The sequence below is a fragment of the Thalassophryne amazonica genome, chromosome 11, assembly GCF_902500255.1.
Source record: "Thalassophryne amazonica chromosome 11, fThaAma1.1, whole genome shotgun sequence".
Classification (NCBI taxonomy): domain Eukaryota; kingdom Metazoa; phylum Chordata; class Actinopteri; order Batrachoidiformes; family Batrachoididae; genus Thalassophryne; species Thalassophryne amazonica.
The window spans coordinates 20,489,273-20,515,373 of NC_047113.1; the positions used below are offsets into that span (position 1 = coordinate 20,489,273).

Sequence of the window (26,101 nt, forward strand, 5' to 3'; positions counted from 1 at the left end):
GCTTCCAATGAGAGTCTGGATTCTGGTTGAAGGTATTTTGGACCATTCTTCTTTACAAAACATCTCCAGTTCAGTCGGGTTTGTTGGTTTCCTAGCATGGACAGCTCGCTTATAATCACACCACAGATTTTAAATAATATTCAGGTCTTGGGACTGAGATGGCCATTCCAGAATGTTGTACTTGTTCACCTGCATGAATGCCTTAGTAGATTTTGAGCAGTGTTTGGGGTTATTGTCTTGTTGAAAGATCCAGCCCCGGTGCAACATCAGTTTTGTCACTGATTCATGAACATTGTTCTCAAGAATCTGCTGATATTGACTGGAATCCATGTGACCCTCAACTTTAACAAGATTCCCCGTACCTGCACTGGCCACACAGCCCCACAGCATGATGGAACCACCTCCAAATTTTACTGTAGGTAGCAAGTGTTTTTCTTGGAATGCCATGTTCTTTTTCAGCCATGCATACCGCCTCTTGTTATGTCCAAATAACTCAATTTTAGTTTCATCAGTCTACCGCACCTTATTCCAAAATGAAGCTGGCTTGTCCAAATGTGCTTTAGCATACCTCAAGCAACTCTGTCTGTGGCATGTACACAGAAAAGGCTTCCTCTGCATTACAGTATCATACAGCATCTCTTTGTGCAAAGTGCGCTGTATAGTTGAACGATGCACAGAGACACTATCTGCAGCAAGATCATGTTGTAGGTCTTTGGAGCAGGTCTGTGGGTTGACTATGACTGTTCTCACCATCTGTCGCTTCTGCTTATTTGACATTTTTCTTGGCCTGCCACTTCGGGCCTTAACTAGTACTGTGCCTGTGGTCTTCCATTTCCTCACTATGTTCCTCACAGCGGAAACTAATAGCTGAAATCTCTGAAACAGCTTTTTGTATCCTTCCCCTAAACTATGATGTTGAACAATCTGTTTTCAGGTTATTTGAGAGTTGTTTAGAGGCTCCCGTGTTGCCACTCATTAGAAGAGATGCAAAGAGGAGAAACATTTGTAAATGGCCACCTTAAATACCCTTTCTCATGACTGGATTCACCTGTGTAAGGAGGTCAAGGGTCAATGAGCTTACCAAACCAATTTTGTGTTCCAATAATTAGTGCTAAATGTATTCAAATCAATAAAATGGCAAGGGTGCCCAAATTTATGCACCTGCCAAATTTTGTTCAAATAATTATTGCACACTTTCTGTAAATATTAGAAACTTAATTTCACTTCTCAAATATCAGTGTGTGCATCTGCTATATCCAGACAACCAATGATTTATAAAGGAAAATCATGAAAATTATCAGGCGTGCCCAAACGTTTGCATACAACTGTATATCTTGCACTGGGGCCCATGCTGAGGTTGCTACGCTACTGGATGCACCTGATCTAAATTTTGCACTTCATTAGGTCTCTCTCTTCTAAGTCCCTGTTGGTAAATGATATAATAATTGATCAACATATTGATTTATTCTGCCTAACAGAAACCTGGTTACAGCAGGATGAATATGTTAGTTTAAATGAGTCAACACCCCCGAGTCACACTAACTGTCAGAATGCTCGTAGCACGGGCCGGGGTGGAGGATTAGCAGCAATCTTCCATTCCATCTTATTAATTAATCCAAAACCCAGACAGAGCTTTAATTCATTTGAAAGCTTGTCTCTTAGTCTTGTCCATCCAAATTGGAAGTCCCAAAAACCAGTTTTATTTGTTATTATCTATCGTCCACCTGGTCGTTACTGTGAGTTTCTCTGTGAATTTTCAGACCTTTTGTCTGACTTAGTGCTTAGCTCAGATAAGATAATTATAGTGGGCGATTTTAACATCCACACAGATGCTGAGAATGACAGCCTCAACACTGCATTTAATCTATTATTAGACTCTATTGGCTTTGCTCAAAAAGTAAATGAGTCCACCCACCACTTTAATCATATCTTAGATCTTGTTCTGACTTATGGTATGGAAATAGAAGACTTAACAGTATTCCCTGAAAACTCCCTTCTGTCTGATCATTTCTTAATAACATTTACATTTACTCTGATGGACTACCCAGCAGTGGGGAATAAGTTTCATTACACTAGAAGTCTTTCAGAAAGCGCTGTAACTAGGTTTAAGGATATGATTCCTTCTTTATGTTCTCTAATGCCATATACCAACACAGTGCAGAGTAGCTACCTAAACTCTGTAAGGGAGATAGAGTATCTCGTCAATAGTTTACATCCTCATTGAAGACAACTTTGGATGCTGTAGCTCCTCTGAAAAAGAGAGCTTTAAATCAGAAGTGTCTGACTCCGTGGTATAACTCACAAACTCGTAGCTTAAAGCAGATAACCCGTAAGTTGGAGAGGAAATGGCGTCTCACTAATTTAGAAGATCTTCACTTAGCCTGGAAAAAGAGTCTGTTGCTCTATAAAAAAGCCCTCCGTAAAGCTAGGACATCTTTCTACTCATCACTAATTGAAGAAAATAAGAACAACCCCAGGTTTCTTTTCAGCACTGTAGCCAGGCTGACAAAGAGTCAGAGCTCTATTGAGCTGAGTATTCCATTAACTTTAACTAGTAATGACTTCATGACTTTCTTTGCTAACAAAATTTTAACTATTAGAGAAAAAATTACTCATAAACCATCCCAAAGACGTATCGTTATCTTTGGCTGCTTTCAGTGATGCCGGTATTTGGTTAGACTCTTTCTCTCCGATTGTTCTGTCTGAGTTATTCTCATTAGTTACTTCATCCAAACCATCAACATGTTTATTAGACCCCATTCCTACCAGGCTGCTCAAGGAAGCCCTACCATTATTTAATGCTTCGATCTTAAATATGATCAATCTATCTTTGTTAGTTGGCTATGTACCACAGGCTTTTAAGGTGGCAGTAATTAAACCATTACTTAAAAAGCCATCACTTGACCCAGCTATCTTAGCTAATTATAGGCCAATCTCCAACCTTCCTTTTCTCTCAAAAATTCTTGAAAGGGTAGTTGTAAAACAGCTAACTGATCATCTGCAGAGGAATGGTCTATTTGAAGAGTTTCAGTCAGGTTTTAGAATTCATCATAGTACAGAAACAGCATTAGTGAAGGTTACAAATGATCTTCTTATGGCCTCGGACAGTGGACTCATCTCTGTGCTTGTTCTGTTAGACCTCAGTGCTGCTTTTGATACTGTTGACCATAAAATTTTATTACAGAGATTAGAGCATGCCATAGGTATTAAAGGCACTGCGCTGCGGTGGTTTGAATCATATTTGTCTAATAGATTACAATTTGTTCATGTAAATGGGGAATCTTCTTCACAGACTAAAGTTAATTATGGAGTTCCACAAGGTTCTGTGCTAGGACCAATTTTATTTACTTTATACATGCTTCCCTTAGGCAGTATTATTAGACGGTATTGCTTAAATTTTCATTGTTACGCAGATGATACCCAGCTTTATCTATCCATGAAGCCAGAGGACACACACCAATTAGCTAAACTGCAGGATTGTCTTACAGACATAAAGACATGGATGACCTCTAATTTCCTGCTTTTAAACTCAGATAAAACTGAAGTTATTGTACTTGGCCCACAAATCTTAGAAACATGGTGTCTAACCAGATCCTTACTCTGGATGGCATTACCCTGACCTCTAGTAATACTGTGAGAAATCTTGGAGTCATTTTTGATCAGGATATGTCATTCAAAGCGCATATTAAACAAATATGTAGGACTGCTTTTTTGCATTTACGCAATATCTCTAAAATCAGAAAGGTCTTGTCTCAGAGTGATGCTGAAAAACTAATTCATGCATTTATTTCCTCTAGGCTGGACTATTGTAATTCATTATTATCAGGTTGTCCTAAAAGTTCCCTAAAAAGCCTTCAGTTAATTCAAAATGCTGCAGCTAGAGTACTGACGGGGACTAGAAGGAGAGAGCATATCTCACCCATATTGGCCTCTCTTCATTGGCTTCCTGTTAATTCTAGAATAGAATTTAAAATTCTTCTTCTTACTTATAAGGTTTTGAATAATCAGGTCCCGTCTTATCTTAGGGACCTCGTAGTACCATATCACCCCAATAGAGCGCTTCGCTCTCAGACTGCAGGCTTACTTGTAGTTCCTAGGGTTTGTAAGAGTAGAATGGGAGGCAGAGCCTTCAGCTTTCAGGCTCCTCTCCTGTGGAACCAGCTCCCAATTCAGATCAGGGAGACAGACACCCTCTCTACTTTTAAGATTAGGCTTAAAACTTTCCTTTTTGCTAAAGCTTATAGTTAGGGCTGGATCAGGTGACCCTGAACCATCCCTTAGTTATGCTGCTATAGACGTAGACTGCTGGGGGGTTCCCATGATGCACTGTTTCTTTCTCTTTTTGCTCTGTATGCACCACTCTGCATTTAATCATTAGTGATTGATCTCTGCTCCCCTCCACAGCATGTCTTTTTCTTGGTTCTCTCCCTCAGCCCCAACCAGTCCCAGCAGAAGACTGCCCCTCCCTGAGCCTGGTTCTGCTGGAGGTTTCTTCCTGTTAAAAGGGAGTTTTTCCTTCCCACTGTAGCCAAGTGCTTGCTCACAGGGGGTCGTTTTGACCGTTGGGGTTTTACATAATTATTGTATGGCCTTGCCTTACAATATAAAGCGCCTTGGGGCAACTGTTTGTTGTGATTTGGCGCTATATAAAAAAATTGATTGATTGATTGATTGATGGCAAATGCTGTGAATACTTATGTGCACGTGATTTCTTAGGGTTTTTTATTTTTATTTTTAATGAATTTGTAAATATCTGTTGTAAATGAAGTCCTGCCAACCCCTGGATGAACATGTCACAATACTACTGATAGCTGATACAGTCACTGCACACCAACACTTTACAATGATAAATTTTCTACAAAAGAAGACCTGAAAGTTCAGCTACATTTTTACAGAAAGTCCATTTGAAGTGAAAGCCTAGATTTGATGTTTTGGTGAAAGAAAAAACAGACGGCTATACAGTCTACACAGTACTGATCTTTCAAAGCACAAGTGCTACTGCAAGATGTTTTAATACCTCGCTTCACCCTTCGAAAAATTACGTGACTCCCCAAATAAAGCTTTGTTACCTCACATGCATATCAGTGACGTGTGATACCGATTTCAATTCAGGGAGGGCAAGGGTGCAATTTAGAACTAGAAATTGGGGGGGACAAAGTGCGAGGCTCCCCAAGGCTGAAACCCATAGGCAGGGGGCTTGGGGGCCGCTTTAGGCCAAAGGTTTCTAGATAAGCTCAGATGCATTCTGAGCATCCAGAACAGTAATTTTAATGTTTTGAGAAGACAATAAAGTGGACACCATTTGACTTATGCAATTTGAAACTGTGGATATAAGTACTTTATTCTGAGAATAGCCAGCATTGATTTTATTAACATCCTGGTGTAAATAAAGTATCACCACATGTGTCGAACTCAAAAAGAATGAGTTTTCATTAAAAAAACAACTGCAATGTGGTAAAATGTATTCATAAATATGAAAGAACAGGCTCTTAACAATTATTAACTATCGCATATTGTACTTTTTTTCTCAAGATTTGTTTTTGCATAAGTTTGAAAAAACAAGAGATCATAAGTTTAGGATAAATTACTTATCATGAATTTAATTTTCGAAGTGGCACTAATGACAACACTCATACTGAACATAATTTCGCTTGCATAGACTTATTTTGGAGATCAAGCAATAATTGCAGATGGGCTTTCTGAGGTCCCAGATAGCTTTTCTGATTTCCTTTTCTAACTTTCAGAATTTAGTAAATTAGCATATGGTCCTTTGATACTTATGTGTAGACACTAGTCCCTAGAGGCAACTATTTTTGGTTTCAAATCTGGGCAAATGCAGTCCCAGAAAATTCTGAATGTGACAAACAAGAAACAGGTGTTGTAAACAAGTCAATGCTGCTAAAAATACAAACTTGCAGAAACAAAGATACTATTCTGACATGGTTTTGCACATAAGACTGACATGGTTTGCACAAAAGACTGGCATAGCATATTTCAAGTACACACATATATGTCAGAAGGTGGGGGGGGACATACCATATTCTGTTCCCCCTGGTTGAAAAGGTGGGGGGGACATGTCCCCCCTATCCCCCACCAAACTGCACCCATGAGGGCGGGTGAGATTTATCAAACTTTTACAATGCTCATAAACATGACAGTCTCTCTATACTTCATGGGTTTTTTAAGAGAAGAGTTTTTGCGTGCATTAATACCGTAGTTTCATCAACAGACAACCAGAGAGAGAGAGAGAGAGAGAGATGTTGGTCAGATTAGTATTAGATTAGGTAAACCAGACACTATACATCCTGATATACACATATATACTTACATATATTAAGCACACAAACAGAAAAAAGATTAATAGGTTAGTTAGTAGATAAGTGTAAACTGAATATGAGAACATTAGAAAGTGAGTGATAGTCTTTATAGTGAGTGTTTGAGAGTGCGAGGAAAGCAGAGGATGGGGAGAATAGAGGCAGGGTCACCTAAAAAGCAAGAGCTTATGTGTGGAAGCACATTGACCTTATTGCCCCAAGAAAGGTCAAGTGTCTGATCTGTACTCAAGAAGTGGCCTTTAATAACAACATCAATGCTGAGACCCTGAGACGACACTTAATGCAGCTGCTCCTGCTGCTACTGGAGTAACTGGACAAGGTAGGCCTACGACAACTAGCATCCATATTTATTGAAAAGATATATCGGTATTAATTTAAAATATACAATACTATAAATTATAGACATACGCACAGGCTTTATGCCAAAATATTTCACACCGACAAGTCACTACCACTAGATGTCGCTAGTGACGCCGCCTGCCCATTATGGTTCCGACGAAGAAGATTGAATGTCCGGATGAGTAGCGCCCTATCGATATTTTGTTCAGAGATTTAATATAAAATATTCCACTCGTATGGTATAAGTTGCCCTGAGACGTTGTAAAAATAACACTGAGAGGTGATAATTTGTTGAGGTCAAAGACGCAGCCGATAGACGGGCTTCATGTGACGGTTTAATGTTGAAAGAAGACGCGATGTCTGTGCTGTTTGACGGGAGTTCGCTGAAAGCGGCGCACAACACTCTGAGGTCAGTCAAAACAGCACTTACACATCTTTTTTACCTCTCAAAACACCCAGTAACCTAATCACCTAATGTTTCCTGTCTATTCAATACAGCTGCTTTCGCAATGCTGACCCCGTACAGATGTTTGTATGTTACTTTTTTCTTTTAATAATGGCTGTTGGTGTTTACTGCTGAACTACAGTATAAAATGTACTAAATGACTAAATTTCTCACAATATATCTGACAGAAGACGCAAAGTCAACACAAAGCTTGGAGTTGAGTAGTCGCCTTTACTACAACCAGGTGTACCAAGTGTGTATATCTCTCTCTCTCTATATAGAGAGATATATATAGATATGTGTGTGTGTGTGTCAGCTTTTTCAAAATGATCCCAAACAGTTTTGATATTGAACAATATTTGGTATACCAGTTTATGCCTCAAACCTCCTGACCCAGTAACTGCGTGTTGATATCCTTTGTCAAATCAATTTGATGAAACAAAGTGGATACGGGTACGTTCATCCATATCTTCTGCGGAACTGCTAAAGGTACGGACCGAGGTTCACTGAAGATACGGGCAATGTATGGGTGAGTTTTGAAGCCTTGCCGGACCTTTAGCCGCATATGGTATGGGTACGGACATATTTGCGCATTCTGATTGGTCGGTAAGACACCCTACGTGTCTTTAGAACGGTGTTCACTGAAGATACGGACAATGTACGGGTGAGTTTTGAAGCCTTGCCAGACCTTTAGCCGCATATGGTATGGGTACGGACATATTTGCGCATTCTGGTTGTCGATAAGACGCCCTACGTGTCTTTAGAACGGTGTTCACTGAAGATACGGACAATGTACGGGTGAGTTTTGAAGCCTTGCCGGACCTTTAGCCGCATATGGTACGGGTACGGACATATTTGTGCATTCTGATTGGTTGGCAAGACGCCTTACGTGTCTTTAGAATGGTGTTCACTGAAGATACGGACAATGTACGGATGAGTTTTGAAGTCTTGCCGGACCTTTAGCCGCATATGTTACGGGTACAGACATATTTGCGCATTCTGATTGGTCGGTAAGACACTCTCCGTATCTTTAGAACGGTCTCTGTAGATACAGGTCTATACCCGTAGCCACGGCCTTGATGAAATATTATGCTTGTTTTCAGGTGAAGTCTGTAAAGGTTTTGCAGATGATAAATTTTGCATCTTTATCAGATACTTTGAATATTCCAGAGATATTATGACGAATTTCCTTTTAATGTTCACAAATAATGGTATCCTAAATATAATTTCAGAAGCATTCCAGCGACTGGAGCACAGGAGACATCTTTGTAACCAACATCGCCCTTTTTCTGTTACATAATACATTTCCATAACATTTCATCAGAATATAACTCCATTGATCAAATTTCTAACAGGTTTATGGTTATTTTGCTGTTTATCAATGATATTGATGAATAAATGTTTAAAAATTCTAATTTTCAGAATTACAGTGTCAAGAAATGGCACACCCAACTTGTCCAAAGTATTCTGTGGTGTCTGCGGACAATTACATTAGTTTATGAAGTGGGTATATCATTGCATCTGTGTATGTCATATATCTAAGTTCTAAATTAGTGAATTTATTTCCAAGAATAAATGTGGTAGAAAGTAAAACACAAGCTAATGAATTTTTGATGAGCATGTGAATGTTAAACTTCATGAGTAACAAACATTTGCGGCGATAACTACCCATATTTTCATACACATATTTCCATATGTGTAAATAATCTAAATGCGTCTTGAAGAGGAAAACCTCTTCAAGAATCTATAAGTCACAAGAGTATAAGTCACACCTTTTTTCTGAATTATTAGGTCTTTAATTTTGGATTTTGTATTGTTATCATGTAATTGTTATCAGTGGTGGGCACAGTTCCACTAATCCGCTAACCGCTAATTATCGAAGATAATGTTTTCATTATCGGATTATCTTTGCAGATAACTTTGAAAACCATCATCGGACCAGTTATGTTCCGATAAGTTTTGGTTTGATAGTTTTAGACCGCTAGCATTTTTTGCAGACGTGGTAAACAAAGCGTAACAGTTACAAACATTTATGAAGTCTAAAATCAGTTGAGTACCTACCTGTTAAATGTTTTGTTGTAGATGTGCAGTTCTATCCTCTATAAACAGAGGAGAGCTGGTTCTAGTTCTATCTTCTGCAAGCAAAGGAGAGGTGGCCATAGAAAAGAAAAAAGCTCATTTCTTTTGACCCCATACTGACATGCTGGCAATATCACCCAAGTCATCCAGAGGCACACAGTTTTAACTTATAGTTGAAATTTTAACCAAACCAATTTCGGACAAGTTATTTAAATTAACTTCACTTCTGAAGTTTTATAAAGTGAATATATCAGATATATGTTTTAGTTTTAAAGTAATGCACCAATTTTGAAGGTTTTAGTATGGACATGCTGTGCCCAGTGCATTATGGGTAATCTCAATAAATTCACGACAGAAGAAATGGATTTGAGGCACTGATCAGGCTCCACACGGACAACAGCATTAAACTCTTTGTATATTGTGCCTAAAACTATCGTGAATATTTTCTCTGGGTTTATAGATGTTGTTATTGTGTTTGTGTTATGTAAAAATGCCAGACAAAGCCCAGGTTGCTTCTCCATTATTTTCAGTTGGAATCATTGCAATCGATTCCTGTTTGCTCTTTAACGTCTTGCTTATGTCTGTCTGTCTGTCTGTCGTCTTTGTTCCAGAGTAATATATATAAGATGTCTGAAATTCAGTTTGCGTTTATTAAATTCCATGCATCTTAAACTTAGAAGGCACGGATTATCTGGGTGATTCTCATGAAAACAGACTTACTAGGTGGCATGCTGCATTTTGACAAAGTAAATGCTATCACAATTATAAGGATACAGTTATAAACATATCATTATAGGCTATGTTGCACATGATTTAAAGTGAACATCATTAAAATGTTTTTTTTTTTTTTCACATTTAATAGTATAATTCTCATTACCGCAACAAGTCCATTACCGAATTTAGGTTCTTCGAAATACTAATTTTAATACTTAATAAAAATAAACATGATAAACTTTCAGTGTATGTTATACTACAGTTACAGTAACTAAACATGTATTGGTATTCATTTGTTAAAAAAAAGTGAAATTTTAAGGAAAAGAACTTTGCCCACCACCAGTTTTCTCATCCTCCGCAACAATTTTTAATCATCATTTAAGTCCACAAGGAACTTTTATAATCAAGGAATTCTGAGTGGGGGGACATAATTTCCAGTGACACCCAAGATGGCCACCAGGTAAGCACCTCATTTTGTTTCTCCCCAGATAAAATTTGAAAGTTCATTTGTTAGAGTGCCTACACGAGTTTTCATGTCTCATTACCGATACACAAAGTTTTGAACATTTAAAATTTTAAAAATTCTTGATTAATATTTACCTCATCATGGTCTAAATATAAACAGCTAGGTAAAGTTTAGCTAGGGCTCATAGTGCCTTGAAAGAGGGCAGGAAAGTTCAAGGCCACTCATACTCCGCAACAGCATTATCATACACCGTAACACTTGAGGACAGGTTGCGGTACAGAGATTCACTGTTTCGGTAACGAGAAATAGATGTATACATGTATAAACTTGTGTGTATTTCTGATATAACATGATATTTGTCTAAAACGCTTAATAAAAAAGTAAAAGGGAACACTAGTGACCACTGCTGGAGAGTTTGTAACTGATATATATATATATATATATATATATATATATATATATATATATATATAGTTTTTACAAACTCTCCAGCAGTGGTCAATAGAAACAAGACTTCGTTCTATCTGGCCTCCACTGTGCCGTTCATGCATGGGTTTCAGTGGATAACATGGAATTTCACAGAGGCATCACATGGAAAAGGTGCACCAGACGGTGTTGGTGAGGCCTTAAAAAACTTGGCAGATAGAATCGTCTCATATGGAACCAGCATTCCAGATGCTGATTCTCTATTTGACCAACTACAAGTTCATCTGTGACTCTCTACAAGGTGTTAGAGGAAAAAATTAAGGAGAGCAATGAATTGGTTCCTCCACAAATTAAAGCAGTTCCAAAAACCATGAAACTACATCAAGTAAGTCAAAGGTTAAGTTAAATATTACTATAAATAATAAGTTTGATAAGTTAATAAATAAGTTAATTTCCCTTTTAGGACATTCTCACAAAAACATCTTTGCCTACTTACATAGCCCTCTACATCCCATTGTTATCTAGTGCTAGATTGATAGACTCCCTTTGGAGGGAGAAAGGGTCTGGTACTACAGTCGAGACATTAGGGACATATTTCTGGAACCACTTCCTGTCACCTCCTCTGCCTGCAATTTCTGTGTTTTGCCTGATATATGGGCAAAGCACAAAAGGCGTACATAAATGAATTGGTCTACTATTCCATTAAATCTATAGTTCTAAATAAAAAATGGGTTAAGATTCATTACTGTTCTATTTTACACTGAATGTTTTGTGTTTGTGATACACTGCAATTACTTGTTTACTTACTGTTTTTACTTAATTGTTGTATGTTGTGTGACTGACTCATTGTATGTTGTACAAGTGGCTCATAATTGAACATACAACTAAATGAATTGAATGAATGAAATTAATTGAATGGAAATGTTTTTGTTTATAAAAGTATATTCTATAAATAGTGACATTGTGTGTTAAATATGAATCACTGCTGATCTATGAATGTGTTGCACTGAGTCTCATTTCCGAAACAGTGAACTTAATTTCCGAAACACTGTTGTCATTACTGCAATATGTGTTTATTTGCAAATTACACTCAACAAAAATATAAACGCAACACTTTTGGTTTTGCTCCCATTTTGTATGAGATGAACTCAAAGATCTAAAACTTTTTCCACATACACAATATCACCATTTCCCTCAAATATTGTTCACAAAACCAGTCTAAATCTGTGATGGTGAGCACTTCTCCTTTGCTGAGATAATCCATCCCACCTCACAGGTGTGCCATATCAAGATGCTGATTAGACACCATGATTAGTGCACAGGTGTGCCTTAGACTGTCCACAATAAAAGGCCACTCTGAAAGGTGCAGTTTTGTTTTATTGGTGGGGGGGATACCAGTCAGTATCTGGTGTGACCACCATTTGCCTCATGCAGTGCAACACATCTCCTTCGCATAGAGTTGATCAGGTTGTCAATTGTGGAATGTTGGTCCACTCCTCTTCAATGGCTGTGCAAAGTTGCTGGATATTGGCAGGAACAGGTACACACTGTTGTATACGCCGGTCCAGAGCATCCCAAACATGCTCAATGGGTGACATGTCCGGTGAGTATGCCGGCCATGCAAGAAATGGGACATTTCCAGCTTCCAAGAATTGTGTACAGATCCTTGCAACATGGGGCCATGCATTATCCTGCTGCAACATGAGGTGATGTTCTTAGATGTATGGCACAACAATGGACCTCAGGATCTCCTCACGGTATCTCTGTGCATTCAAAATGCCATCAATAAAATGCACCTGTGTTCTTTGTCCATACCAGACGCCTGCCCATACCATAACCCCACCGCCACCATGAGCCACTCGATCCACAACATTGACATCAGAAAACCGCTCACCCACACAACGCCACACACGCTGTCTGCCATCTGCCCTGAACAGTGTGAACCCGGGATTCATCCATGAAGAGAACACCTCTTCAACGTGCCAAACGCCAGCGAATGTGAACATTTGCCCACTCAAGTCGGTTACGACGACGAACTGGAGTCAGGTCGAGACCCTGATGAGGACGACGAGCATGCAGATGAGCTTCCCTGAGACGGTTTCTGACAGTTTGTGCAGAAATTCTTTGGTTATGCAAACCGATTGTTTCAGCAGCTGTTCGAGTGGCTGTTCTCAGACGATCTTGGAGGTGAACATGCTGGATGTGGAGGTCCTGGGCTGGTGTGGTTACATGTGGTCTGCGGTTTTGAGGCTGGTTGGATGTACTGCCAAATTCTCTGAAACGCTTTTGGAGACGGCTTATGGTAGAGAAATGAACATTCAATACACGAGCAACAGCTCTGGTTGACATTCCTGCTGTCAGCATGCCAATTGCACGCTCCCTCAAATCTTGCGACATCTGTGGCATTGTGCTGTGTGATAAAACTGCACCTTTCAGAGTGGCCTTTTATTGTGGGCAGTCTAAGGCACACCTGTGCACTAATCATGGTGTCTAATCAGCATCTTTATATGGCACACCTGTGAGGTGGGATGGATTATCTCAGCAAAGGAGAAGTGCTCACTATCACAGATTTAGACTGGTTTGTGAACAATATTTGAGAGAAATGGTGATATTGTGTATATGGAAAAAGTTTTAGATCTTTGAGTTCATCTCATACGAAATGGGAGCAAAACCAAAAGTGTTGCGTTTATATTTTTGTTGAGTGTATTTAATAATGATAAAATTGTTTTTAGTTTGTAATTCTGTTGATACAATTTATAGGATTACTTATTTAATCCCTTTAACAAAAAACATTATATTTGTCAGTTTTCAAAGAAATATACTAAAAAACATGATATAAATCATTAGGTATGTTGCGGTAATGAGACAAATTATTAATTTCATATTATATAACAACGTAATCTTTCCTGAGGCATATATACATCTTGACATAAGTGTTAATAACCTACTTTAAAAATAACCAAAAATAAAAGTATGTAAAAATATATTTGATGTGATTTCATGTTGCGGTAATGATATTTTTCTCTGCACTCAATATCTAAAATACCTGTAATTTTATACAAAATTCCCAACACAATGTCTAATAATAATGTTTTTAGTAAGTTCAGACATTAATCTTAGATGCTTAACTGGAAATTTGTCTTCAAATGTCTTTTGAAAATTTTGAAGTTGGAATCCTTTTAAATCTGGATTTCGTGAGAATCACCCATCTGGGATTTTGTTTTGGCAAGTTTTCACAGTCTCTACTGCCAACTACTGGCCAGTACTGTTCATGTCAGTATTCGCCCTAAGTACTGAGCGTCTGGGCACCAGTAGATGGCAGTGCTGTATTTATTTTGACATCGGTTATATCAGACAGTTATCTAATTACAACTTGGCAAATGCTTTTTTTTTTCTTTTTTTTTTTTTACAAATAAAAAATGGCATATTTTACAAAAGCACATTTATATGTAAACACCAACACACACATCACATTAACGTGTTGGTTTTTACATCAGTGTTAGCAGAGGCGCATTTTACCCATAATCCCTTTGGCATCTGTCTGTGTTTGTTAAAAAACTTAAGAATTAGTGCATTATTTAACATTAAAAGATATGTTATATTTTAACTATGTACAAATGACAGAATTGACATTAATGGAATTATTCTGTCGGTATTAATTTTATTTATAATTCAAAACCATAAGTCAGCACTGCTTTATTTTGCAAGACCACCGCCTCACGGCGACGCTGCTGTTGAGTAGAGAGTTGAGCGTTGTTGTTCCTCTCAACTGCTTCTCTGCTGGAAGTTATGTAGTAAACAGGAGCTTCCAGCATTGGACAGGGCGCTCAAAGACAGAACTCATTGTTTGGGTCTGTGGTTGCCTTTGATGCTACTAGAAGTGATCGTGGTGTTAAAACTCAAAATCAGTTTGTTAGTAGTTGCAAGTGTACTGGAGACAATACTGGAAGTTATCGGTTAGCTGTAGCTTCCGATACGTTTTTGGGCGGGTTATCGGCTTAGCGTTATAAAAGTGAACTTTTCAGCTAATTGATTATCTGTTATCGAAGCTAACTTTTGGTTAGCTGTGCCCACCACTGATTGTTATTATCAGCATTTATTCTTTTATTATTGGAGTTTATTTTGTTTAGTTATTTGATTACTGGAAAAGTCCTATACAAATAGTCATATAATTACAATAATTGTTATTATTAGTACTGAATGGTGCAGTTTTTTTTTTATTTATTTTTTGGTGTACAAGTCGCAGGACCTTCCAAACCAGTTAAAAACAAAGGGGGGGTTTGAGCTGATCCCAGCAGTCAGAATGCTCGTAGCACGGGCCGGGGTGGAGGATTAGCAGCAATCTTCCATTCCAGTTTATTAATTAATCCAAAACCCAGACAGAGCTTTAATTCATTTGAAAGCTTGTCTCTTAGTCTTGTCCATCCAAATTGGAAGTCCCAAAAAACAGTTTTATTTGTTATTATCTATCGTCCACCTGGTCGTTACTGTGAGTTTCTCTGTGAATTTTCAGACCTTTTGTCTGACTTAGTGCTTAGCTCAGATAAGATAATTATAGTGGGCGATTTTAACATCCACACAGATGCTGAGAATGACAGCCTCAACACTGCATTTAATCTATTATTAGACTCTATTGGCTTTGCTCAAAAAGTAAATGAGGTCCACCCACCACTTTAATCATATTTAGATCTTGTTCTGACTTATGGTATGGAAATAGAAGACTTAACAGTATTCCCTGAAAACTCCCTTCTGTCTGATCATTTCTTAATAACATTTACATTTACTCTGATGGACTACCCAGCAGTGGGGAATAAGTTTCATTACACTAGAAGTCTTTCAGAAAGCGCTGTAACTAGGTTTAAGGATATGATTCCTTCTTTATGTTCTCTAATGCCATATACCAACACAGTGCAGAGTAGCTACCTAAACTCTGTAAGGGAGATAGAGTATCTCGTCATAGTTTTACATCCTCATTGAAGACAACTTTGGATGCTGTAGCTCCTCTGAAAAAGAGAGCTTTAAATCAGAAGTGTCTGACTCCGTGGTATAACTCACAAACTCGTAGCTTAAAGCAGATAACCCGTAAGTTGGAGAGGAAATGGCGTCTCACTAATTTAGAAGATCTTCATTTAGCCTGGAAAAGAGTCTGTTGCTCTATAAAAAAGCCCTCCGTAAAGCTAGGACATCTTTCTACCTCATCACTAATTGAAGAAAATAAGAACAACCCCAGGTTTCTTTTCAGCACTGTAGCCAGGCTGACAAAGAGTCAGAGCTCTATTGAGGCTGAGTATTCCATTAACTTTAACTAGTAATGACTTCATGACTTTCTTTGCTAACAAAATTTTAACTATTAGAGAAAAAATTACTCATAACCATCCCAAAGACGTATCGTTATCTTTGGCTGCTTTCAGTGATGCCGGTATTTGGTTAGACTCTTTCTCTCCGATTGTTCTGTCTGAGTTATTCTCATTAGTTACTTCATCCAAACCATCAACATGTTTATTAGACCCCATTCCTACCAGGCTGCTCAAGGAAGCCCTACCATTATTTAATGCTTCGATCTTAAATATGATCAATCTATCTTTGTTAGTTGGCTATGTACCACAAGCTTTTAAGGTGGCAGTAATTAAACCATTACTTAAAAAGCCATCACTTGACCCAGCTATCTTAGCTAATTATAGGCCAATCTCCAACCTTCCTTTTCTCTCAAAAATTCTTGAAAGGGTAGTTTGTAAAACAGCTAACTGATCATCTGCAGAGGAATGGTCTATTTGAAGAGTTTCAGTCAGGTTTTAGAATTCATCATAGTACAGAAACAGCATTAGTGCAGGTTACAATGATCTTCTTATGGCCTCGGACAGTGGACTCATCTCTGTGCTTGTTCTGTAGACCTCAGTGCTGCTTTTGATACTGTTGACCATAAAATTTTATTACAGAGATTAGAGCATGCCATAGGTATTAAAGGCACTGCGCTGCGGTGGTTTGAATCTATTTGTCTAATAGATTACAATTGTTCATGTAAATGGGGAATCTTCCTCACAGACTAAAGTTAATATGGGAGTTCCACAAGGTTCTGTGCTAGGACCAATTTATTCACTTTATACATGCTTCCCTTAGGCAGTATTATTAGACGGTATTGCTTAAATTTTCATTGTTAGCAGATGATACCCAGCTTTATCTATCCATGAAGCCAGAGGACACACACCAATTAGCTAAACTGCAGGATTGTCTTACAGACATAAAGACATGGATGACCTCTAATTTCCTGCTTTTAAAACTCAGAATAAAACTGAAGTTATTGTACTTGGCCCCACAAATCTTAGAAACATGGTGTATACCAGATCCTTACTCTGGATGGCATTACCCTGACCTCTAGTAATACTGTGAGAAATCTTGGAGTCATTTTTGATCAGGATATGTCCATGCATAAGCGCATATTAAACAAATATGTATGACTGCTTTTTTGCATTACGCAATATCTCTAAAATCAGAAAGGTCTTGTCTCAGGTGATGCTGAAAACTATTCATGCATTTATTTCCTCTAGGCTGGACTATTGTAATTCATTATTATCAGGTTGTCCTAAAAGTTCCCTAAAAAGCCTTCAGTTAATTCAAAATGCTGCAGCTAGAGTACTGACGGGGACTAGAAGGAGAGAGCATATCTAACCCATATTGGCCTCTCTTCATGGCTTCCTGTTAATTCTAGAATAGAATTTAAAATTCTTCTTCTTACTTATAAGGTTTTGAATAATCAGGTCCCATCTTATCTTAGGGACCTCGTAGTACCATATCACCCCAATAGAGCGCTTCGCTCTCAGACTGCAGCTTACTTGTAGTTCCTAGGGTTTGTAAGAGTAGAATGGGAGGCAGAGCCTTCAGCTTTCAGGCTCCTCTCCTGTGGAACCAGCTCCCAATTCAGATCAGGGAGACAGACACCCTCTCTACTTTTAAGATTAGGCTTAAAACTTTCCTTTTTGCTAAAGCTTATAGTTAGGGCTGGATCAGGTGACCCTGAACCATCCCTTAGTTATGCTGCTATAGACGTAGACTGCTGGGGGGTTCCCATGATGCACTGTTTCTTTCTCTTTTTGCTCTGTATGCACCACTCTGCATTTAATCATTAGTGATCGATCTCTGCTCCCCTCCACAGCATGTCTTTTTCCTGGTTCTCTTCCCTCAGCCCCAACCAGTCCCAGCAGAAGACTGCCCCTCCCTGAGCCTGGTTCTGCTGGAGGTTTCTTCTCCTGTTAAAAGGGAGTTTTTCCTTCCCACTGTAGCCAAGTGCTTGCTCACAGGGGGTCGTTTTGACCGTTGGGGTTTTACATAATTATTGTATGGCCTTGCCTTACAATATAAGCGCCTTGGGGCAAACTGTTTGTTGTGATTTGGCGCTATATAAAAAAAAATTGATTGATTGATAGGCATGAGGCAGATTCAGTGTTATCTCAGGGCCATATAGAGACAGGAAACACACATTCACACTTGCATGCACACCTGGTCGATTTAAAGCTTCCGATTTATCTAACCCGCATGTCTTTGGAAGTGGGAGGAAGCCGGAACACCCAAAGGGAACCCACGCAGACATGGGGGGAACATGCAAACTTCACACAGAAAGGACCAGGTGGGAAGTGAATTTGGGACTAACCACTAAACCATTGTGCTGGGGATTTATTGTCTTAAAAGTCATAGTCTGGCCAGGGATGAAAATTCTTAACTCTGGTTTATTTATGTTTTAAATGTTGAATGAGTGATGTCCCATATAAATAATTAAATATACAGACTGTGTCTAAATTAGAGGAAAACAGCTTTTTACTAGCTATGAAAACAAATACTTTGAAGTCATCTATGTGTGTCTTGAGGACAAAGTATGATCAGTATTTACTATTTTCTGACAATGATTTGTAGATTAGTTGTAAAAAAATAACTGACACATTAATCACTTAAGAAAATAAATAATTTCTACCTGATGCAACACCAAATGTTGAATAATTTGTATTTTCAAAAATATTTTTAATAAATGTTTTAAATATGTTAATGATGAAAATAGTTCTTAATAAAAGTTCCATTGATTATCTAAATGATTGAGTAAATATATGTTATGTGCTATACGTATAAACAGTAGCCATGTGAAGCACTTGTTGGTTATTATTGATGCATGATTCATATGTTTTATTGAGAATCAAAATTGTGATTATGTGTTGTATCAAGTCATTTAAAAAAAGGTGTAATATCCTGCATTTTTAAAATGATATAATGGCTTCTAGATGTTTAATTGAACAGTTTCTACAAAACCTACACAGGGTAGGAACACACCATTTTCAGTGCTAAGCTCCAAACATTTCTAATGATTTCTTCTTGTACACCCTTTTCATTTAGCACCCAAGAACTGGCACAGGAGATCAAGTCTTTCATCAGTGGTGTGGACACTGTACAGGGACGGAAGCTGAGCGTTCGAGAACATGCCCGGTGTTCTGTGCGGCTGCTGCGCTCTGTCCCGGCTTGCCGAGAGGCCGTGCTGGAGCATCTGAGGGGCGTGTATGATGATCATGTCTCTACTTTCCTGCACAACTTGGAGACAGAGAGTGAAACTAAGACCGGGGTCACCTCCAACCTGGAGGACATCATACAGGTGAGATGATATTAGTATACATTTAGGATTTTATATAGAGAGAATACTTTCAAAAGAAATACTTGAGTGATATGTCCCTTTTTCTCTCTAGGAGGTTCATGGGGTGCTGTCAGAATTTATCCGCCTCAATCCTCGTGCTTGGGCCCCCCTGGTGTCCACCTGGGCTGTGGAATTACTGGGTCAACTAAGCAGTACATGCAGGGCGAAGGGTTGCACCCCACTCCTCCAGCCTCAATGAGCTGCTCCAGCTCTGGATGTCATGTGCCGCTACCCGTTCCCTCATGGAGACGTACTCCAGTGTTTAGCTGCCATGTTGCCTGGTGCCCCGATGCCTGTGTGGATGCGCTGTTGGACACGTCTGTTCAGCATTCTCCACATTTCGACTGGGTTGTTGCTCACATTGGCTCTGCTTTCCCTGGGACTATCATCAGTCGCGTCCTGGCTTGTGGCCTCAGACTTCTGCTCCCATGGCAGCAAGGACCAAGGGGTCCTGGTGATGGGAGGCGATAAAGGCAACAGAGTGCCTAAGATTGGTTCAGTAGGGGGAATCCTGGGTCATCTTGCAGCACACCACTCAGACAGCATCCGGAAGGAGCTGCTCAGGATGTTCCGGAAAGCCTGAGCCCTTCAAGCCCTCTATCTCCCACCTCCTCCTCCTGGGAGAGTTCTCCTCAGCTCCGTCGGGCTTTCGGTCCCATTTTGCTGCAGCTGGCTGCAATGTCCCCTGATCTCTTTGGCGCGGTGTCTGCAGAGTTAGTTGAGCTTTTGCGTCCTCCTGTCCTGCTCCAGCTGCAGGCATTGCTGCAGGGGCTCCCCAGAGAAGAACTTGATAACATGCCTAGGTCTGGCTGTGCACCTATTAGCCAGAGCCCATCAGGAGGGGCTCAGGTCCTCCGTTTCTTGGCAGACACTGCAACTCCAGCTTCTGTCATCATCTCTGGCCCTACACCATCTCCTCATGAAGGTGTCAGAGAAGGCTGTGACCGTCTGCTCCAAATGCTGCTTCTGCATCTCCATAAACTGGTCTACAACCGCACGGATGGAGTGGAAAGCAGTCCTCATCACTATGCACCCAAGAGGATCATCCCCTTTCTGGAGGAGCTTCAGGCGCATGTAGGTGAGCTGTGTGCTGAGACATTGCGACTGGAGAGGAAAGCGTCACCTCTGGCTGCAGCCAGGTTGCTGTGCCTGCTCGCCGTGTATGGTGGCCCCAGTGTAGCCACCGAGGCCCTGTGTCAGCTCCTCACCCAAGCTCGCAACCCAGAGGAACTGGTTCTGGCCTGGCAGCTTCACACCACGCTGTCCTCCTTGTATGGCAGCGCTCATTCCTGCTGCTGTAGCCCGCTGTGTGGCCCAGATCCATACAAACACCCTCAGGCCCCGGCAGCTGAGGCAACTGCTGCTTAATCTGGCTGTAGCCATTCAGAGCCAGGATGAGGAAAGAAAAGGAGCACCAGGTGCACAATCCTCCATGGCCAGTTCAGGTAGGCTCAGCGGTCTCCGGACACCTCCATGATTTTGGTCCTCTTCTTCTCCATGGTGACCCGGCTGTATCTCATGCTGCAGTGCGCCTCCTGTCCTCGAGCCCTATCCCAACGACATCCTCCCCGGCACATCTGCTGCTGCTCTCACGTGCTGCCGTTACTCATTTCTTTCTGGCTTTGCGGAGGAGAGGAGAAAGGGGTAAGATGGCACGGGATGGGGTTCAGGCAGATGAGGGCAGTGACTGTTCAGATCCTGCTCCTGTCGCGTTTTGCAGCATACTCTCCTCTCACTCTCAAGGCGGGTACTTCAGCAGCTGGTTGAGGAAGCGCTACATAAAGGGAACGCTGACCTTTTTGGAGCGGCAATCACAGAGATGGCTGGTGCCCCTTTGCTCCCATCATCTTTGTCCCCTGACATCGGAGCCTCCCTGTTGGATATTAACAGTCGGTTCGGTAGCCACTGTCAACTTTTCGGGCAGTGTGTGGTCTGTCTTCCATGCTGGGTAATTGGCAAGGGTTTGAAAGGCCGTGCTGCTGCAACTGTTCCTGATCCTTCTGGGGTAATCCAGGTGAGTTATGCGACATTGGAATTTGAAACTTGACCACAATTTCAAGCCTCATGCTTTTAGACTATGTGGCATAAATTGACTGCCACACAGGGAATTATGGTCACGTTTTAGAGAACTAAGCTGAATCCGACTTGACTGCAGTGTATACCAATGTGACATCAAGAATACATGCAGCCAACGTCAAAGAATAGTGAAGTATGTTTTGTTTGGTACAGTATTGTTCAGAATAATAGTAGTGCTATGTGACTAAAAAGATTAATCCAGGTTTTGAGTATATTGCTTATTGTTACATGGGAAACAAGGTACCAGTAGATTCAGTAGATTCTCACAAATCCAACACCAAGCATTCATGATATGCACACTCTTAAGGCTATGAAATTGGGCTATTATTTAAAAAAAAAGTAGAAAAGGGGTGTTCACAACAATAGTAGTGTGGCATTCAGTCAGTGAGTTTGTCAATTTTGTGGAACAAACAGGTGTGAATCAGGTCCCCTATTTAAGGATGAAGCCAGCATCTGTTGAACATGCTTTTCTCTTTGAAAGCCTGAGGAAAATGAGACTTCAACATTGTTCAGAAGAACGGCGTAGTTTGATTAAAAAGTTGATTGGAGAGGGAAAACTTATACGCAGGTGCAAAAAATTATAGGCTGTTCATCTATAATGATCTCCAATGCTTTAAAATGGACAAAAAACAGAGATGCGTGGAAGAAAACGGAAAACAACCATCAAAATGGATAGAAGAATAACCAGAATGGCAAAGGCTCACCCATTGATCAACTCCAGGATGATCAAAGACAGTCTGGAGTTACCTGTAAGTGCTGTGACAGTTAGAAGATGCCTGTGTGAAGCTAATTTATTTGCAAGAATCCCCCGCAAAGTCCCTCTGTTAAATAAAAGATGTGCAGAAGAGGTTACAATTTGCCAAAGAACACATCAACTGGCCTAAAGAGAAATGGAGGAATATTTTGTGGACTGATGAGAGTAAAATTGTTCTTTTTGGGTCCAAGGGCCACAGACAGTTTGTGAGACGACCCCCAAACTCTGAATTCAAGCCACAGTTCACAGTGAAGACAGTGAAGCATGGTGGTGCAAGCATCATGATATGGGCATGTTTCTCCTACTATGGTGTTGGGCCTATATATCATACCAGGTATCATGGATCAGTTAGATATGTCAAAATACTTGAAGAGGTCATGTTGCCTTATGCTGAAGAGGACATGCCCTTGAAATGGGTGTTTCAACAAGACAATGACCCCAAGCACACTAGTAACCAAGCAAAATCTTGGTTCCAAACCAACAAAATTAATGCCTCGCAGAAGTGAAGAAATCATGAGAAACTATGGTTATACAACTAACTAGTTTAGTGATTCACAGGATTGCTAAAAAAGCAGTTTGAACATAATAGTTTTGAGTTTGTAGCGTCAACAGCAGATGCTACTATTATTGTGAACACCCCCTTTTCTACTTTTTTTTTTACTAATAGCCCAATTTCATAGCCTTAAGAGTGTGCATATCATGAATGCTTGGTCTTGTTGGATTTGTGAGAATCTACTGAATCTATCGATACCTTGTTTCCCATGTAACAATAAGAAATATACTCAAAACCTGGATTAATCTTTTAGTCACATAGCACTACTATTATCTGAACAGTACTGTATATGTTTGGACATAAAAGTTTCTTTTAGCAGTCATTTCATTAATTTTACATTCTATATACCTTATTCGTGCATCTGAGGCCCCAGGGCCAAGCGTCAGCCCACCCCCTTCTTTGAAGAGAGTTGGTTAAATGCCCACTTGTAATTAAATATTTTTTTTAATTTCAAGTTTAGTAAATGCCCACCTGAAATAGATTAATTCTGTGACCCCCAGCATATCGTAAAAAGCATAAAACAATGAGTTTTCACAATGTTTTTCTCCTCTTTCGTTTTTGACTTGTGATGATGTTATCTGTTTGTCCTGTGCTCTTATTGTGAAAGACTCGTGGAAGAAACATGAAGTGTTCTGTGACAAAGTGGCAAGTTTTGTACAAGTCCCAGTCACAGTGAAGGAGCTGCTATCAGTTTGTGTTTCTTTTTGTCTGACAAAAATCCTTTTTCTGTCCAGCAGAATTAGTTCCTTGTCAGCTGATGTCCACAAAATTTGTCAGAAAGTTTAGTTGCATGTTCAGAACATTGAGAGGAGTTCAGACCAATCTATCCTGCTGCCTGTACGATTGTTTGCCGTTTTGAGTGGAGAGAGTGGAAGACAGTGAGCACACGCAGCACTTCTGGACACGAACACGGAGAAAACTGACTTCACATGTTGACAGTCAGTGACAGACCAGATGTTCCACTGTTTTCAGTGAGAGGCTGATGGGAAAATTATGGATTTTTTTTTTTTTTTTTAAATCTTAATCTATAGGAATCACAGAAGGCAATAAACTGATTATTTCACTGCAGTTTTGCTTGTATTTAAACAGGTCTGACCTTTTGAAGCTTCCATGAGTGCCAGAGGTTTCTGCTTTAATATAAATGCTTTGCAAAATGTTTCAGTGAAATACTGTAAATGATTGTCCATGAGGTTAACATTGAAACCAACCGTGCACGTCACATCTTTTTTTTTTTTTTTTTTTTTTTGCTGTGCCAGACATTAGCTGACAAGCAGCCCATTTAATAAATGGCAAAAGGATAGGAAGAAAAACAGACAGGTGATTTATTTTTTATTTGTGAGGAAATCATACTTTTTTTTTTTAATTGGGTGGTCCGACAAACTGAATATTTGGCCGAGTTTGTGTAAAAGGCCAACCCCCTCTTCAAGCAGAATTTCACACAGAACACCCAGAGTGCTCAGACACACATAGGGTATTTTATTTTCAAGTAGATTTTTGGTCTAATTAATATAAAACTGCTTAGAGATGAGAAAATGTTGATTTGGATGGGCGACTCAAATAAGTTCTGCATTTAAATTTGGGCAGAAAATGATCAGATATTAGAATTCATGTGATACTTTAGTTTTGTGTTAGATATACTGCTGCAGAATTTGTCTGTATTCAGCAAAAAAATGTCTTTCATGCAGAACATCCAGACTCTACTGACTGTGATGGTCCAGTGCTGCAGCTCCTCTGGTCTCAACACCTGTATCAGTGGCTCACGACAACCACCATCTGATCCAGAAGAGCTTCCATCCATCAATGCAGAGGCGGCCAAAGTCGTGGCCGTCACACTCGTGGAAAATGTCTGTCAAGATGTGGCCAACGGTGAACTGTCCTGGCCCCCAGAAGAGCACGCCCGTACCACTGTAGAACGAGACATCCACATTCGGCGTTGTTTTGAGACCCATCCTGTGCTTTTCCCTCTCCTTCACGTGGTGGCAGCAGGGCGGCCAGCACTTTGCTACTGTTCAGCTGTCCTCAGGGGCCTCTTAGCCACTCTGCTAGCCCACTGGGAGGCGTCCCGTGAGACTTTGGCAGTGGATTCACCGTGGCACCTCCAAGCCTCCTGCCTCCTGGTATCCTGCATGGGAGAGGGTCAGCTCTTGCCTCCAGTGCTTGCCAATGTTCATGAGGTATTTGCTTACCTCACACCCTTTGAGGTGAGGCTGCTGCTGCTGGCTGTATGGGAGTATGTGAGGGGCAATGGCCCTATGCCTCAGAAGTTTGTCTTTAACCCAGAGAAAGGGCTGTTCTGCAGAGATTTCTCACGGGATGGTGATGTGGCGAGATACGTGGCACCAATTCACAGTGTTCTGCATAAAAACATTGACAGACTGGGGCACTTCTGCTGGCGCTTCCAGCTTTGAGAAGTAACATGGAGCAAACTGTGGCGAGCAGGGTTACTGAGACTGAAGATGGTGTAATAGAATACAGCATTGGGCCAAGAACAGTGACTGCAAAGTTGCTATTAATGTATGTCTGTTTCACTAAAGCATGTGTACCTTTTGTACCATATTTTTTAGACTTGTTACTCGTCATTGTGACACTTAAAAGACAAACAGTATTGTACACCCCATAACAAAACATCCTGAATGCATGAGAATGGTTTGAATAAATTTCACCTTTTAGACAATATTTTAGACCATTTATTTTTTTGGAATCAAGGGGGTTTGGTTATGTAAATTACATAATCTGGCCACAAATTACATTATGCAGTTACAGCGAGGTTAATAGTTGGACTTGCATCTCATGGTAGAACTGACGCTTTTTGAACCTTTTCCCAGAATAAATCTTTTAAGTCCAAGACTTTCAAATCAATTAATCACATTCATGTCAATGCATTATTTGATGATTATTGTGATTGGTGTCTATTCCTTAATATTTTAACCAGTGAAGCTCCTCACGTCTTGTCGTCTTAACATCCTTTGAAACAAGACCCATAAAGGGATTGTGACACAATTATAAATCAGAAGACGATTTGCAGAATGACAACAGGAAAAAAATTAAAGTATTCTTATCACTAGGTAATTGTCCTCTTTTCTGCATATACGAGTATATAAAAAAACTTAAGACACACATGTAATCACATGGCTATCGGTGTTGTGTATCTGAAGGCAAGCCAGTTAATTTACAGTATCTTTAAAACCCAAAGGTGAAACAAAGTACATGACAGTCTATATGCTCTCTACTAGAAATCCTGCATTG

General features: G+C 39.9%; 1 pseudogene; it reads left to right on the forward strand.

Moving 5' to 3' along the window:
* The first annotated feature begins 6,592 nt into the window (after window positions 1-6,592).
* On the forward strand, window positions 6,593-25,845 carry LOC117520554 (annotated as a pseudogene).
* The last annotated feature ends 256 nt before the right edge of the window (window positions 25,846-26,101 follow it).